The sequence below is a fragment of the Mauremys reevesii genome, linkage group 3 (assembly GCF_016161935.1).
Source record: "Mauremys reevesii isolate NIE-2019 linkage group 3, ASM1616193v1, whole genome shotgun sequence".
Classification (NCBI taxonomy): Eukaryota; Metazoa; Chordata; order Testudines; family Geoemydidae; genus Mauremys; species Mauremys reevesii.
This window is the reverse complement of record NC_052625.1, coordinates 109,083,303-109,101,443: the sequence shown is the minus strand read 5'-3', so window position 1 is coordinate 109,101,443 and position 18,141 is coordinate 109,083,303. Positions and strand designations below refer to the sequence as shown.

At 44.9% G+C, this 18,141-nt stretch overlaps 1 long non-coding RNA gene across 1 annotated transcript in view; it reads right to left on the bottom strand.

The window, feature by feature from the left end:
- The window catches only part of LOC120402375, a 70,033-nt gene extending 54,678 nt beyond the window's left edge, over positions 1-15,355 (bottom strand). Inside the window, exon 1 of the long non-coding RNA XR_005597194.1 lies at positions 15,291-15,355. This is a non-coding gene — a long non-coding RNA (uncharacterized LOC120402375). The remainder of the gene's footprint in view (positions 1-15,290) is intronic.
- Between the last annotated feature and the right edge of the window lie 2,786 nt (positions 15,356-18,141).

The window sequence follows — 18,141 nt, the reverse complement described above, 5'->3', positions numbered from 1 at the left end:
TTCATTAATAATCTATCAGCATTTAATTGGTACCACTGGAAATTCAAAAATACAGACAACTCTTTCTGGGCGGAAGGACTGTTTTTAGGCAGGTTTACTGAGGACTGCTCAGGCCTGGTCTACACTAGGCGTTTAAATCGGTTTTAGGAGCGTAAAACCGATTTAACGCCACAACCGTCCACACTAGGGCTATATATATTTTAATTTTTCTTGGCTCTTTTTCTCGTTTCTGCCCTCCTGCCCGGAGCGAGTAGTAGCGCTAATATCGGTATTAATAATAGTTAATAGGTTAGTGTGGCCGGTATTGGCCTCGGGCGGTATCCGCACAGTGCCCAGTGCACCCACCACTGCTCTCTCTGGACAGCATTCTCATGGATGCACTGGCCACCAGGTAGCCAAAAAAAGCCCGCTTTTTTTCTTTTCCTTTCCTGACCGCTCACAGGTGGAGCATCACAGGTGAGCAGACACAGCTCATCAGCACAGTTAACAATGCTGTCTCCTGAGAATCGAAAAGAGCCCCAGCATGGACATGGATCTGTGTGGATCTGATCGAGGATTGGATGGGGAGAGGATGCTAACAGAACTGAACTCCAAAAAAAGAAAAAAAAAAATTTCTAAAAGAAAGAGTTTGCTAAGCCCAGGCGGAGGAAAGGCCAGGGCAGCAGAGCAGTGGAGAGTGAAAAAGTTAGAGTGAAAGAAACCAAAGAAGAAAAAAAAGAGCAAACGGAAGGTCCGGGTAGCGAAAAAAACAGCCGGCTAGCAGCAGCTTGCATGCAATTTAGGGGCTGCGCTGCCCCCCCACCTGACCGTGGATTCCGTGGGTGGGAGGTAAGGGGATGAATGTCTGGAGGAAGGAAGAGAAGATGAAGAAGAAGAAGAAGAGAAGAAAGACTCCGAGAGAGAAGACAGCACAGAGAGTTGACCAGCTCCCAGCCCTACCCTATCCCCCCCCCACCAGCTCACAGCCTCCACCCCTCCTGCCCAGAGCCTAGGGCCAGGAGGGGAGCTCAACTGATTCTCCATAGCAAATAGCAAAAAGTCAAGCCTTTTTTTTTGCTTTTTTTTTTTTTGATTTGATTGATTTATTGCAACTTATTACTTGATTGTGCAGTATGTTTAAGATGTTAGGAATCCTCCGATGAAAGGGAAAGGAAGGAGAGACTGTGGGATGAAGTACTCTGTAATGAAGGTATCCTGGCAGGACATCCAAATGAAAGTGGGCAAGGCATACTCCACCATGGCCTGCATGGTAGCACATGCATGCAGCACATAACGTGATGCCAGGTATATCATTATGTAGCAAAGGTGTGCGGGCATAGCATGCGTCATATGGTCTATCATTGCTTCTTATTCTCAGATCGTATCTTCTTCTTTCAGAATAATGCATCTCAAAAAAGTAATATCTAAAAAAAATAAATTAAAAAATAGGTGTGGGTTTTTTCTACTGGGTGGTTGGAATGCTGGAGCAAAAAAAAAATGCAGCAGCTTAAAAAGGGCGGGGAGGGAGGATCTGGATGGGCGAGGGGATTTCTGTTTGGTCACCGCGAGGGGAGGGGGGAGGAGCTACCGGGCAAGGGGGGAGGGGGGGGTGGGGCGGGAGAGTGGGGGGGAGAGGGGGTATAGCCAGAGCTTGGGGAGGGTAATCCATGATGGAGTGGGAGGGTAGCGCATACAAGCTACCATGGCCTGATGCCTGCTGATGTGTGATCCTGGACCTGTGATGCAGAGATGTAACCTGATGCCTAAGAGATGAAATGAGATCTGTAAAAAATGACATGCTGTGTAGGTGAAGATATGCATTGTTTGTGAGTGAAAGAGTACCATTGTTCTGTAAAATGTATCTTTCTAAAATACTTGCTCTCCCTCTCCTCCCTCATTTTTTTTCCTCCTCCTCCTCCATCCCAAGAAAAGCCAAGACCCCAGAAAGGAGAAAAGCGAGACGAGGAGAGATGAAAAAGAAGATATTGATGAGTGGTGGAAAAAGAAAATGGATTGATGACTGGAAAGAGGCCAGTGAGTGAAGGAATGAGGGGAAGGAAAGCCAGTGAGGAGGAGGGAGGGAGGATGAGGAGGAGGACAGGACAGAGGGGGAGAGAAGAGAGGGGCGGCAGGAAGACGGTGAGCAGGAAGAGAGCAGGCAGAATCAGCGTGGGCAGTGGAAGATGCAGGTGGGCTGCTGCGGCTCTGGGGCTGCACGGCATGGCGCATGCTCCGTGCAGCAGCAGCCCCTCAGGAAGGGCAGCAGAGCAGGCACACAGAGTGCCCCCCTCCCTCCCCACCCTCCCCCCTCACTCACTCACCCGCCTCCTCACCTCAGGCCCTCACCCACCCCACCCGGCCCGCCAGAACCCCCGCTCACCTGTGAGACCCATCCTACTCCCTTCCTCCTCCCACTCTCCTTTTTTTTAAGCCTTTTCCATCCCTCCTTTCCTTTTTTTTTAACACACTTTAATTCTTCTCTTTTTTAAATGAATGATATAAAGATTAAATGCTTTTTAAATGAGTGAGAGGGTTGCATAAGTGGCTGTTAAGTCTGGGGGAGGGGGTTGTTCATCAACACTGGGTTGTCACAGGGGAGTTGGGCACAGGGGAACACACAGCAGTCACACTGTACCTTGTCTCCAAATGAAGCTCTCTTCTCACTGCTCTGGTGCCATTGATGAAGCTCCCTGCTCTCTCAGCTTCCTGAATCTCTGGCTGGTGTGACCCCGCCATCCTGATTCCCCGCCCTTCTCCCCCCCCCCTTCTCAGAGACACAAAGAGAATACAACAGCAAGCAGCATAACAGGGGACACACATTTAGGGGAGATTGGTGCGATTGGTTAAAGTGATGTGCGCCAGCATGCCATAGCCAAAATGCACGCACCACCATTCTGCACCATGTTGCTTTGCCCCTCAGCCAGCCTGCCCACTGTCCACACTGCCTGTGCACTGTGTGCTGCTGTGGCTGGCATCATAGGCTGGGCAAGGGCCCATGTATACAGGCATTTCAGGGCATTTCAAAACTGTTATTTTCCAACTGTCTGGTCTGGTCTGCCAGCACTTGTTTAAAGGTGCCCTGCTCAAGTCGCGTCGGCCAAGTAACCCTTCTGGCCATCCCACATGGATGTTTGTGAAACGTCCCTGGATCGCACCTGCCAGCACCCACATCACTGTTTAGTCCCCTTGGTGTCCTTGCTGCGCTGGTGCACCAATGGTTGCCGTGTGCCAGGGTGTTGTGTTCCACCCCCGTGCCCCATGCAGATAGGGATTGCTTTGCCATCAGCCATCCCAGCCACCATCCACGCTTCCACACATCACAACCCATAGCAGCAGCAGTTGCAGCTTTTCCAGCGCTGGTTCAGCAGAGCCCCTTAGTGATTTTTACTTTTTCTTGATTCATTCCAGAGGTGGCGTCAAAGCTCCTCACGACAATTCACAGGGCTATCTCCTTCCACAGCTCCAGTAGGCTGAGGCCTTCTACTTCAGGGGCGTGCGGGGGCAAGGGCAGCACATTCAAGGCAGTCATAGATGAAAGTGCCAAGTCAGGCGCTCGTCTGAAATCCTAAGAAGTGCATCACACCTGCCCACCAGTCGCAAGTTTCCGCGCAGTGCCAAATTGGTCCCCAAAATCGGCACCCGCTACCATCTCCCCCCAGTGCCCGTTTCCATCAGGGCAATCCATGGCATCCAGCCCCCCCATTGCCAGTTTTCCTCATCGCGTGCATCGCTCTCATCTGCTCCGCCGTCCTCGCCGCCGTCCCTCTCACTGTCATCTGTCTCGCTCTGTGTTCAGCATATACATCCTTTCTGAGTATGCGTTGTAGTTTTTGGTTCAGGAGCACATGCGAGGTGTAGCAGGCAACATGCCAGTTCACCGCTGGCGGGCCTGCAAGTTCACTAGGCGAAAGGCGGAGGAAAAGGGGGCGCGCAAGGGAGGGGGGGAAAATTGCCAGGAGGGAGGTGAGGCACCCACCAGAACCACCAGTGCATGGCGCAGCGACAGAAGAACCCACGGGGGGGCCAGGGGCGGGCGAGGGATGGGGAGCCACGATAGCCACGCTACGGGATAGCTACGGGAACGCGGAGAAATGATAGCTACATGGACCACACCAACGACGACACACCATTTATTAATTTACTTCAGCATGTGCGCATTTTTTTTTATTTAATCTGTTTTATTGTGCGGAATTTCCTCACAGAACTTTTAGAAGGCTGCTTTGTCAACTGAGCGATCATATTCCCCTCCCCCGATGGCATAGCGGTAACTCCAGTTACTTCAATGTGTCCTGCAGGCTATGGAGCAAGAAGACGGACAAAGACATGGACACAGGCACTATAAGGGTTCATGGACTGTTCAAAGAGGCCACTGAAACCAATGGAAAAGCTCCCATTGACTTCAGAGGGTTTGGAGCTCTTAGTAACTTCCAATGAGAAAAGGAGAGGGGACTTAAACCTTCTTAAGATGTTTGGTGTGTTCACTCCAAATCAAAAATTTGCACTAAAAAGCACATCCTATGTGAAGGCCATATATTTGCTCTTCAGAAATACCTTTACATGCTAGGGATGAAAAAGTCTCCCTTGGCAGGGACTATTTAGCAGTATCCAGAGAGCAGGGTGCGCCCCAGCAGATACAACACATGCATCCCACCCCTCCCTTCAAGTTGAACATTGACAACACAGAAGGAGGAGCATACCCCTGGCTCCACACACTTTGAAAAGACTCAGGCCACGGCTGGGCTGGCTGAGGTTTAAAAGAAACCAGTCATCAGGAAGTAGCTGATAGTCTCTTTCTTTCTGGTTCAAGCTGGAGAAGAGGAATGATGATTAGTTTGCACATCCCTTCAGGAGCTTAAGAAGAATTAAATTTCCTCTTACATTGGGGCGGGGAGGAGGGGGACTCTAATCTCTCCTCCCAGCTTTGCTGTGCTGTAGCTACACCACTTGCTCATCAAGTTAACCCTCAAACAAGGAAACTTACACCCCAATTCAATGAGGTAAGCACATGCCAAACTTTAAACATGCAAATAGCCCTATTAACTTCAATAGACTATTTGTGTGTTAAAAATTAGGCACATGCTTTGTTAAATGGGGGCCTTAACTAATCTTCTTTGTGCTCTGGGGAAGGATTGGCAAGACTAAATGGTGCCCCAGGAAAAGAAGATATGGAGAGTTCATTAAATGTTTTGCATATACTAGTCACCATATTCTCCCACTCGTGCACAACGTACAAAAGAAGGCAATCCAAGTGCAAAGGAATTAACATTTAGAGGGGAAAATCACCCTGGGACAGAAAGGTATGGCGCTCCCAGGCTATGTCTTCAAGAGATCTGCTCTCAGGATCCCTTAAAAAAAAGATGGAGACAGATTTGGAACTGCCCTGTAATAATTTCTGAATACTGTATGTTGGCCTGGTTACTGGAGGTGTATTGTACAAATATATTGGGTTAATTCAATAGAGGGCTGTTTGGAAACGCAGGAAGGAAGGAAAAGAATGGCTCAAGATAGCCACTGCTCAGCAAACACTTGAGAGTTGTTAGCAGACAGTACTAGAATGATTAGCTTTGATGATTTCGCCTGATCTCCTGCTGCTGAGCCTATAGGACTGGTTTTAACCAGAAGGGTCAAAGCCCAGGAACACAGATGAACTATAACAGGTTTTAAGAGAGACCCTCTTCCAGGCAGGGGAGATAGTTGTTTGGGAAAACCAGGCCTCACTGGGATTTGGGAATATCTGAAGAAGTTAGGCCTGCCTACTTTCCCATCAGCCATTATATAGTCTACATGCATGTAGATGTTTGTTTTTAAATCCTTCTCATTCTAATCCTTTGTTCCTACTGCAAAGCAAACAACAGCTTGGTTTAGAAGGGCTGTCCAGTCACAGACTCCCGAAGGAAAGAACTGCCAGTACCTAAACTCAGCCAAACCTGCAGGCTAAACAGAACAGTTGATACACAGGGTACTGTAGCCCATGCCCTGGTCTAAGAGTGGGAAAATTATGAATTCCACCCCAGGATAGGTAAAGGCCAGGGGACGACACCTGAGGAGATGCATGCAGATACCAGGAAGGGGACAGAGATGCAGTTAGCCCTGTAACTATGACAATGAGATTTAAAGGGGAGGAGAGGGTGAGAAATGGCTAGGTCCACTGAGAACTCTTCTTACCTAGAAAACTGTTACTCAAAGGGATCACTTTTCCAAATGGGTTGTTGTGAGACTTCCCATAGACAAAAAGCTCCCACAGTCTGAAGAACTTATTGCCCATTAAGGGAAACAAATTAATAAATAAATCCGTTTCCACAAGAGAGTCAGTCAGTCAAAGAGTTGAAGGCCAGAAAGGACCACTGGTCATCTAGTCTGACCTCCTGTGGCTAATAGGCCACCGAAACCATCCAGCACCCACACACTAAACCCAACACCCAAGAAAGTACACAGTACAGTGCTGCCACCTGGGATCAACTTGCAGCAGCATCCCTGACACACAGAATCCTTACATTGACAGGTGCAGTGTACAGAACCTAGGGTTTCTGATTCCAGAAAACCAAACACCCTAGACCCACCTCTGTCCCACCCCTTCCCTGAGGCCCTGACCCTTCTCTGAGGCCACACCCCCACTCACTCCATCCCCTCTCCTTCCGTCATTTGCTCATTTTCATCAGGGTGGGGCAGGGGGTTGGGGTGCAGGAGGGGGTGAGGGCTCTGGGAGGGGGATCAGGGCTGGGGGAGGAGGGTTGGAGTGCGGGAGGGGGTGTAGGCTCTTGGAAGGAGTTTGGGTGTGGGAGTAGGTTCGGGATGCAGACTCCAGGCAGCTCTTACCTTGGGTGGCTCCCAGAAGCAGCTGGTATGTCTGGCTCTTAGGTGGAGATGTGGCCAAGCGGTTCTGTATGCTGCCACTGTCCACAGGTGCTGCCCCCACAGCTCCCATTGGCCACAGTTTCCAGCCAATGGGAGCTGCTGAGCCGGTGCTTGGGGTGGGAGCAGTGCATGGAGCCTCCCTGGCCACCCCTGTGTGTAGGGGCTGCAGGTCACATGCTGGACATTTCTGGGAGCTGCGCAAAGCTAGGGCAGGCAGGAAGCCTGCATTAGCCCCGCCGCATCACCGACTGGACTTTTAACAGGTTGGTCAGCTGTGCTGACCGGAGCCATCAGGATTCCTTTTCAACCAGATGTTCTGGTCGAAAACCGGATGCCTGGCAACCTAATAGAATCATAACACCTCTTCATTAACATATCTATATAGGATGAGATGTTCCAGCAGCACTCAGTGATGGCCTACCTCTGCTCCCATTCAAGGGGAGTTTTCCCACAGACATCAGTGGAAGCAGAGTTAGGTCAATGCTAAGTGCTTTTGAAAACTTTATCCTACAGACTGTATGCCACAGCTACATTTAACTAGAATCAGATATCTCAGGGAAAGATGTACAGGCAGATTTTCAAGCAAGCTCAGCAAGCAGCAGCTCCCATCGTAAAACTTACAACTAGGTTTTTCAAAAGCTATCAGTACCCAATCTACTGAGCTCTTTTGAAAATCAGGCCCTTCCAAATTCCTGCTGTGCCATAGTGTCCATGCCAGAATGTCCCCTTGGCCCCCTGACTGCTTTCATAATTGAAAATTTCTCCTAAAACACGTTCCTCTCATGCCCCGTGGCCAGTGTTGGACTGTGTTTTGCCTCGATCCACAAATTATTGGGGTCATCCCCTTTCTCCTGCATTGCCTTGGGGTTTGCAACAGCTAATTCATTTGGACAACAGCATTAAACTCCTCTGACCACTGATAGACTAAATCACTCAAGCTAATCATAACTATCAAGAATATCAATAAGTGTGGTCAATATAGCAATGCTTATATCAGAAGAATTATAAGAAGAAACCAGGAGACATTATGCAGCGTGACACCCTTTGAGCAACCATGATCAACTTCCAGAAGTTATGATATAGTTTGATGATGATGCATATTTATAAAGTTCATATCAGGAAGCCTGCACTGGTAATGTTCCTCTTCCAGCAGACATCTAGCATCAGGACACACTTTACATGGTTTAGATTGAGAACAAATAATATTTTCCCAGCAGTAGTTATCACCTATTAAAATCTCTTTGATATTACATCTGTTCAGCACCGTTGAGATGGGGTGATGCAGTAAGTCTCTGAAAAGAACTGTAACCCCTTAACCACCACAGTAAGAAGTTTAAAGGAAAGCCTTTCAGTTAACCCTTAGAATGCTGGCAATTTCCAGCCAGTTAGCCAAATAAATCAGGTCTGCTAGAAAGGGGTGTGTGTGTGTGTCTATGTGTATAACCTCTAAATGAGCACAAGGCATCTAAACCATTGCCCACCCTTCTAATCTAAGCTCCCAGGTTTCAATACACAAACCAAATGAATACTGAAAGCTGTGGGGTTCTCACACAGGCTCAGATCCTGGCACTGTGCCAAGATTCCAGAATGATGGACCCCTTATAAAGCCATAAAATATTGAGACAGGTAAAGGGGGCGGGGGGGAGAATGATTTTTCAAATATTTTGGTTTTAAAATATACTCAGTCCCTGGCCTAGCATAAAGTTATGAGCATGCTCTGTCCTCACTTCCAGTCCTACCTCAGTAAAAAGAATGCTTGGTTTTGTCACAAAAATATTTTCAGTTGCAAAAATATAGCTAGTTCTGCAATAGCTGCCTCCTTCTTTGCGGTTAGGATGACCAGACAGCAAGTGTGAAAAATCGGGACAGGAGGTGGGGGATAATAGGAGCCTATAGAAGAAAAAGACCCAAAAATCAGGACTGTCCCTATAAAATCAGGACATCTGGTCTACTTAAAAGTAAGCAGAACACTTCATTAACGTTAGGAAATCCTGACAGAAACCTGAGGTAAACACAGTTAAGGATCCAAAGCCCAGTGGAAGTCTTTCCATTGACTTCAGCAAGCTTTGGATAAGGCCTGTGGAGACATTCAGAAGGCCAACAACGAAGTTTGTGTCAGAGACAGGATTAGAACTCTTAATTCCCAGCTCCCAATCCTACCTGGAGGCATCTCATCCCCATACAAGAATGTATAACCCAGTAACCATTTCACTAGAGAAGCCAAGTACTAAAGGGGCCAACGGTGGAGGTTGAATTATAAGCCTTGGAGCTAGGCTTTCTGGTCTAAGGGCACTGTGAGGAAGACTGCACTGGAAACGTTCCTCTTCCAGCAGGCATTTCATACAGCTGGCACCCTAAGACCTTTTATAAGTACTAAATTCCAATACAAATTTTGTTGCAGCAAATTCACTCTGTTAATGTCTATTTATCTAATACTTGGGTGGCAAATAAAATAGGTATTGCACAAATAAAATAAGATGTTCGTCTGCCAGGATTGTTGGGGCTTTAAAAAAAAAAACACACTACCTTCCTACAACATTTGTCTTGGGGGCTCTCTCTAACAACATTTGGGAATCTTTTTTCGAAGGTGTCATTTTAGTTTCTCCTTCTGATGCCTATTTCACATGCCATTCCTTTTCAGGGCCCAGCTAGTAATGTAGTGATAGTGCATAGAATTTATGTCTAACGGGAGGCATGGATGCAGCATTACAGGACATGTATTAAACTTCCAGAGGCAATGAAGGGGTTAATTTAAAGAAAAAAAAATCAGAGAGTAAACAAAAGTCTGTGTTAATTGTCATTGTCATTTTTTCACATGCCTGCTCCTCTCTTCCCTGAACAGTTTGCAGAATCTGGCATGACGACAGATCATTTCTAGTGCAACAGCTGCTGGGTCTGTCACACACGGATAATGGTCCTCTCTAATTCCCCCTTCATCCTCCCTGCACCCTGAATGACGTTTTTCATAGGGTATTTTTTGGATTGAGAAGGATCTGCAAGCTTTCATTCATCTACATCTGCGGGGTTATGTAAATCCTTTATTAGGTCTGTACTCAGACTCAGCCTTGCTCAGAAGAGGGCATTCTCTTGTAATGATATATTTCTCTGCTGCTTAATATATACAGGTACTGAGACCACAAAATTGTGATCCAGATTGGAATTCCCTAAAGTTCCTGGGTTCAAGGAACCAGGGTTTTGGTATCACCCATCCTAGTGAGAAAAGCCAGGTGCCAAAGTGGGCTCTAGCAAAAAATAAGAACTTTCCATACAATCCAAGAAAAATAAATGAATTCTGACATCAGCTCTTATTTGCAATATACCTGATCTGTTAATGAGCCATAATCCTTGGACAGTGGTACCTTGTCTGATGTAGATTCTTATCTGCTAGAAGCATTGCCACTGTTACCACCATTTATCACCAACATCCCCAAACAACTCAAAAGGGCATGACTCAAAGACTATTCTAGGACTGTGAACATCTATTGTGGTGAGCCGTGCTGCTGCTTTTTGAGTGTCCCTAACACCAGTTTTCTAATTTTACGACTAGTTTTAGTCATCACCTGACAGAGCCTGATTCACTGTTGTCCTGCACACCGCACAGTCTTTTACACCAGTGAATGCCAAGTAGGTGCAAAACACTGCCATTCGGATTTGGTCACAAGAAAAGGGAGCAAATTTCAGTTTACATTTTTTAATATGGTGTAAAGTTACTTTACCTGGGCTACTAACACCACCTTAGGTTATTAAAACATAAGGCTTGTCTACACAGGGATTTATTCCAAAAGAGTTAATTCTAATTAACCCCATTTATGGATACTCGTTCTGGAATAGAAGTGCCTTATTCCAAACTAGTTTAATCCACTTTTAGAGTTGATCAGTAATAGTTAATACGCTTCTCTAATTTGTTCTCTACTTTATTCTGGGATTAAATTCTATGTGTTGACAAGCCCTTAAAAATCTTAGCTATTTTCACATTTTATAACATGTTGATTTCAGCAAGGAGCATGGGAACTGAACTGGTAGTTCCTCTTTTGTTTATAGTCGATATTTGCCCTAGCACAGTGGATCTCAACCTTTCAAGATGACTGAACCCCTTTCAGGAGTTTGATTGTCTTGCATACCCTCAAGTTTCACCTCACTTAAAAACCACTTGCTTACAAAATCAGACATAAAAATACAAAAAAGTGTCCCAGCACACAATTATGGAAATATTGCTTAATTTGTCATTACCATATAATTTACCAATAAACCAACTGGAATATAAATATTACACTTACATTTCAGTGTATAATATATAGAGCCATATGAAAAAGTTACTGTCTGTATGACATTTTTTACTTTGTACTGACTTTGCTAGTGCTTTTTCTGTAGCCTGTTGTAACACTAAACAAATATCTAGATGAGCTGATGTACTCCCTACAACACCTCTATAAACCCCCCAGGGGTACGCGTACCTCTGGTTGAGAACCACTACGGGCTTAGCACAACAGTGCTGAGTCTGGGTTACAGCACTGAAGAGAAAGTTTAAATCCCAGATAAACTTGTAACTGAAATGGTATACAGAAAATGAAGAGTTTTTTATACATCTCTGGTTTTATAATGTACTTTTAAAGAGAAAAGACTACATTTTGCTCCTAAACTGTAAATTGACTCTGACAACTGAGACCAAGTAACATTAATGAAGGCTAACCAGACCAGATAGGAGATGCAAGAGCTCAATTTCCCAGCAAAGAATTACTTCTTTTCTATTATTGTTCATTTCAGCACTGAGTGTTTGGTTTTTAATGGGTCCTGTAAATGACGCTAAGTAATTATGATGTTCTCTCTCCTGTCCATCTGGGACACCCACCCACATGTTGAGGAATTTTCATCTTGATCCAGCCTCTTTTGTTACCCTAACATTCAGCAATTACTGCCACAGTTGTCATCCTCTGCAACCAGTGCTGCGGCTGCTGAATGGATCTAATTATTCTGTCAACTCTTTAAGAGAGAGAAATGCTCAGAGTCCTTATTATACGACGGGACAGGGATGCTGGGGTAAACTATTCATATAGTATAAAAATGTTAACTTCTTACAGATAACTGATTAAAATAATCTATCCAAGTATCTAAGTGTAATTAGGAAACAGCTTCATCACCCAAATCTGCTCTGATCCTCCTGGTCATTATAGCAGAATTTCATTTCTTACCATTGGCAGCCTGCCACCTTAAAGGGGACTACACAAGCTGGAAATGAAAGACTAGCTGGGCTCCAGTAAAGCTGCTTTCATAAGATGATGCAAACTGAAAAGGAAAGTCAGAACAGCTTCTCCTTTTCCTCTTCTCTGCAGTGAAGGAAGGACAGTGCTTACTGAAGAAAAGCAGATGGGAGCATCCAGAAGTAAAAAAACAACCAGTCATTTCCACAGTTTGCAGTCACCTTTAAGGACACTTGAAACAAGCAGCTACCATTTCGGGGCATTTATACGGGTACTGTTGTCTACCTTGGGACACCTGAAATTAAGACCATCTCTGCCTTAATTTGGAGTACACAGAAAATCTCTCTTGCTATTTTATTCCTCAGTGGTCTGTTTCCTTTTCAGATATATCCTTTTTAATCCCTTTCTCTTCTAGCATCAGGGATTACTGTATTAGTTATCGTAAGTGCCCACCTCTTTCTAATGACTACACTTATGCTTGGACAGGCAGTTGTTCATATACTTTAGAAGTCAACATATGAGACTATTAGGCAGGATTGGTTGTTCAAGTAAAGACATGCTCATCTCACAAACTGCGTTGATAATATGTAACATCTTTAAAGTGTCTATCAGCCTCTCAGAGTGCTTTATAAGTATTAAACTGGCCTCACAGTATACCTATAAGGCCCTTAGAAGAAGTCCAGAATCAGAACACAAAGGTGGCTTAAAAGCCACTATAGCACTCCCTTCCATTAGGCTGCATGTTCTGTGCTGCAGTCAGAAAGGCACATTACAGAATCTTAATCTTTATCCCCTCCTCCCCCCTCCGCCACACACACACACACACACACACACCCATGTAGGCAACTCATGAACAGGGTAAGGAAGTGGTGCATCTGACTGTGAATGAGAAGGGTTTGTCTACAAAGTCACAAATGGGGGAGACTTATTCACAAGACAATTACTATTAAAATGTAGTTCACATTATGAAAAGTTTGAGAACTCCCTAATCCACAGGAACAGAACTGAGATGTGATTATCCTTTACTCTGCATGCAAATTGGGGTGTTGCTCATAAAATTGTCCAGCCCTTTTAAAAAGGTGCACTCACAGCAGAGTATTCCACAGCAGTGTAAATTTCATACTGTACATCCTTCTGGTTAGTCTTGGGTGCAGCTGGTTTTACCTGAGGTACAAATGGGGCACCTAAATCCTACCATAAGAGAGAAGGTGGATGATGCAATATCTGTTATTGGACCAACTTCTGTTGATGCGAGAGACAAGCCTTCGAGCCACACAAAGCCCTTCATCAGGTCTGGGAAAGGACTCCCAGCGTCACAGCAAAAATGCCAGGTGAAACAGATCATTTACTACTTCTGCTAAACAATCTGTACCACCCAGCATTTTGCTGTGATGCTTTGAGCACCTTTCCTAGACCTGAAGGGCTCTGTGTGGCTCAAACACTTGTCTCCCTCGCCAACAGAAGTTGGTCCAATAAGATATTCCCTCACCCACCTTCTCTCTCTAATATCCTGGGACTGACACGGCTACAAACTACACGGCATACAGCACAGGTATGTTTAGACAAGCTGGGTCTGCAGTTAGCCAACTGACTTACTCACCATCAGTGTGATAATAAATTAGCATAAGATTTTTAGACTCAGAGAGGTTTATGACCTCAGTCATGGAGGGTGCTCAGTGCGCCCCCAACTTCAACTGATGTCAATGGGAGTTAGGAACACACCGCTCCTCCCAGGATGGAGCCTCCGCATGATTAGTTCCGTATAGACTCTTAAAACCTAGGGAGAGGCACATGGACCAAACACACTATTCTCTTTATTTTATGTCACAATATTTGTGTAATCAGTAACTTTACCACAGTGCAGACAACAGGATGCTCCTGAAAGCCTGCCGTGGAGCCAGCTCTCTCAGAGAGCTTTTCCTGTATAAATAAAGCCATCCAATAAAATGTAATACTAAAGCGCATCTCTACTTGGGCAATTAAAAGTCACTTCCTGAACCCATCCTGTGAGGAGAAAACCAGTTTCTGGTTTGTCTCAATTTCTCATTTTGATGTTATTATTCTAACTGCAATCATTAGTGATGAGGTCAGAGATATTGTTGTCTCTCTCTGTTGGGTGGGAGGAGGAGGGGAAGGTCACAAATTATTGTTTCAGAGTTTGGGTTTTTTTTAAACTGCTATTTTGCAACACAAATGTGCGAGCTAAAGTACTTTTCTCGTCTAGGAAAGGTGAAAAAACAGAACTGCAGGCTGCTGTCCTTAAAAAGGTAAAGGGTACTGCCCTGTGCTGCTCCCCATGCCCCACTCTGACTATTCACCATCCATGGAGAGGGGGAAGGAAGCAGAGACATTGTGGTTAATTTCTTCTGTAAAAGGGACTGCTCCCTGCTCAGGAGAACATACTCTACTTACAGGGCTGCAGGCTAGGCACATGCTGCTTTATTTAACTCACAACAAACAGAGTGGGGCGGGGGGGAACACCCACTAACTAAAGAGAAAGGAAGGGAATACTACCACAATACTCTGAGTAACCCATTTAACCCTTTGAGGCCCACTTTACTACAGACACCAGCATGTCTGAGAGTTTAGACAGAAGAGTAATAAAGCCACACCACATGGCAAAGGAGCTCCCAACAGCCATTTGTTAAAGATTTAACAGCAAACTGACAATACTAGCGTTACCCCTTAGCCACATATTCCTAGGTCATCCTTGCTAGAGATGACCCATCCCTGGGACTCAGAACTATTTCTGAAGAGCAAGTTATTTGCATTTGGAATCAAATTGCCCAGGGGAGGATATTCCCAGACTCCTCTAAAACTGTTTTTATCCCCACTTCTAGTTATGCAAGTTGTTATTCTACCAGTATACTCAGTGTAGCTTTCTAGAGTAAAATTATACATGGCTCCAACAGAGTGCAGCTTAATATCTTCATACACCATGGAATTCTGCCTCCTTCTTTGGGCAGCTGACAAGAAAGTTTCCCCAGCTGGCTTGGGTTCAACAAAACCAAATTAAAATTGTAAAAAAATCATTTTTTTTAGTTCATTATAGAATTCTTGTTTAACCAAAAGAGCACAGACCAGCAAATTTAGCCACATCCCTTTAATACCCTGTAAATTCCAAATTTGCAAACACCAGAAGCAGAAGCTCATGACCCTAGATATATCTGAGCTGCCTTCTTTAACTTGCAACTGTTCTTTTCAAAAACTAAATTCTATTAATTTTTCTGTAATAACAAAGGGCACAAGAACACTCACCATCTACCTGCTATTGAAATTCAAGGAGCCCAGTTTCACCAGCATAAACACAGAACACCTTCACTACCTGGCTTTCTCTGATAAGATGAGTCTGCATTCTTTATGGTTCTGCGGCTAACTAGCCTCAGCTTTGCACAATTGCCTCATCAGAATGAGGCACTCCCAGATGGGACTCTGAAAACTCTTTCGGGGTGTCCAGAAATCCCAGTTCCACTGTCTGTGTTGGTAGAGGCACCGCTAGGACAAAGGGCAGCAGAATATGGCCTGGGAATTATTTTGAGGAAGTTCTATGGCCTGTGCTATACAGACTAGATGATCACAATGGTCCCTTCTGGCCTTAAAAATCTACAGACAAAAGAGTCCTTTATTAAAAAGTTCCTTATCACAGTATTGGCAGTGCTTGGGATAGCCTTCCACAGCCAGCATTCTAACTTGGGTGCAGGTGCAGAATGAGGAAGAGATGCATCCTGATTTCATGGAAATTGAGGGCCTTCTGCACCTCACAGAAGGTGCACAACAGCTTGCAGGATCAGGCCCTTCATAGCTGTATAAAGAGTTCAAATGGGAATGGTGCATAGATCCTGGCATTGCTGGCCCTCAACATAGGGGTGAATTTTACCAAAAGTTGTCTTTGGAAGGCAAGGAAAAAGCACAAGGATATTTAGTTTAGTCATCAAAATCTATTGTATTAGAGCAGATTACTGAAGAAATGCTTTCTTTAATCATATTACAGCCAGGAAAGATGGTTCATTTTTTTGTTGCCTAATATTTGACCATTGAAAAAAAAAGATTTAATCGATAGTCACTCAAGGTCTCCAGGAGAAAAAAGCAATATGATAATTATTATTATTTTTGAGGGCACTTTTTTTTTTAAAGAAACTTGCTTTTTGGAACTGTCTGAGAGGAGAGGAAATACTGTGTAAAACAAAAAATCATAAAGACCAGTTGGTTCCCAAACCCAGCAAAGTAAGGAAAAGAAGCTTTAAAACATTTTCAAGATAGATATACAAAAATAAAATATACCTCAGAACGTAGCTGATAGTTCTGTTTTTTCAAAAAGCCCCAACATCATTTTAATTACTTTAAATTTTCATGCAAATAACTGTGCTCACAGAGGGCTGTTTTCAATTAATTCCAAATTAACTGTTGGTGAAGCTGTTTATGATACTGACTTCCAGCATGCCAGATGTAGGTTATTAAAATAATAATACTGGTTTTTAACACACCATTTTCCTTGAGAAGGGCTCAAAGCCCTTTACAAACTTTAATGAACGAAGCCCTGCAATACTCCTCTACTATTATCCCCGTATTACACTGATGGGGAAATTTACAACAGGCCCAGCACAGAGGTGCAGCAGTGTACAGGGACTTTGCTACGGCTGCATAGGAAGTCCATACTAAAGCTAAGAACAGAACTGATATCACCGGACTTCATGGCCCATGCGTTAGCCATAAGGGTTCAATTTTAATCCTTCTCCTCCTAATAGTTAGGGCCCTACCAAATTCATGGCAGTCAAAAATACGTCACGGACCGTGAAATCTGGTCTTTTGTGTGCTTTTACCCTATACTATACAGATTTCATGGTGGGAGACCAGCATTTCTCAAACTGGAGGTCCTGACCCAAAAGAGATTTGCAGGGAGGTCACAAGGTTATTTTAAGGGGGTTGCAGTATTGCCACCCTTACTTCTGTGCTGCCTTCAGAGGTGGGTGGCCAGAGAGCGGTACCTGTTAGCCGGGCACCCAGCTCTGAAGGCAGTGCCCTGCCAGCAGCAGCACAGAAGGGTGGTAATACCATATTATGCCACCCTCACTACTGCCTTCAGAGCTGGGTGGCCAGAGAATGGCAGCTGCTGACTGAGGGCCCAGCTCTGCAGGCAGAAGTGCAGAAGTAAGGGTGGCAACACCATACCATGCCATCCTTACTTCTGTGCTGCTGCTGGCGGTGGCACTGCATTCAGAGCTGGGCGCCCGGCCAGCAGCCATCTCTCTCTCCAGCTGCCCAGCTCTGAAGGCAGCGCCGCCACCAGCAACAGTGCAGAAGTGTGTGCCCCTCACACACTCCTTTTTGGGTCAGGACCCCTACAATTACAACGCCATGAAAATTCAGATTTAAAGAGCTGAAATCATGACATTTATGATTTTTAAAATCCTATGACCGTGAAATTGACCAAAATGGACCGTGAATTTGGTAGGACCCTAGTAATAGTGTAAGACAGGCATGAGTCTCAAGTTACCAAAATATTTATTTAAGAAAAGCCCCCTAGTATGTTCTCTCCTAATGTACTATTCACTCTACCACCAATATTTAGCCTCCATGTGTCAGACTGTTAGTAGATTGCCTTTCCTCTTCCCTCTCACCTGGAAATAAGCTAGATACAACTCCATCGATGGCAGTAGAGTTACACCAAGGATGGATTTGGTCCCTTATGTTGATTGTCTGGCTACCTGAAGGCTCTTGAAGAATATGTACGGAATTCTTAGGGTGATTAAAACAGTCTAACCTGCTATTAGTACACTTTAATTATCATATTCAGCAGGTGCATATGGAAATGGATTCCCTTCTATCAGCTACTACTGCACTGGAAACAATAGCCATTATGAGGCTCTAGCTGCCAGGCCCAGATCCACAAAGGTATATACGTACCTAGCCTCCAGATTTCGGGGCCTAAATCCCATTTTTAGGCACCACTATGATCCACAAAACTCTGCTCAGCCACTGCCAAACCCTGCAGATAGCTAAGTTCACTAGGTGCCTAAGTTTGTGTAGTAAAAGTTCCCTTGGCACCTATGTTCCTACCTCTGAGCATGTGCACTGCTGCCTCCCTCTAGGCATCCAGATGCCTATCTCC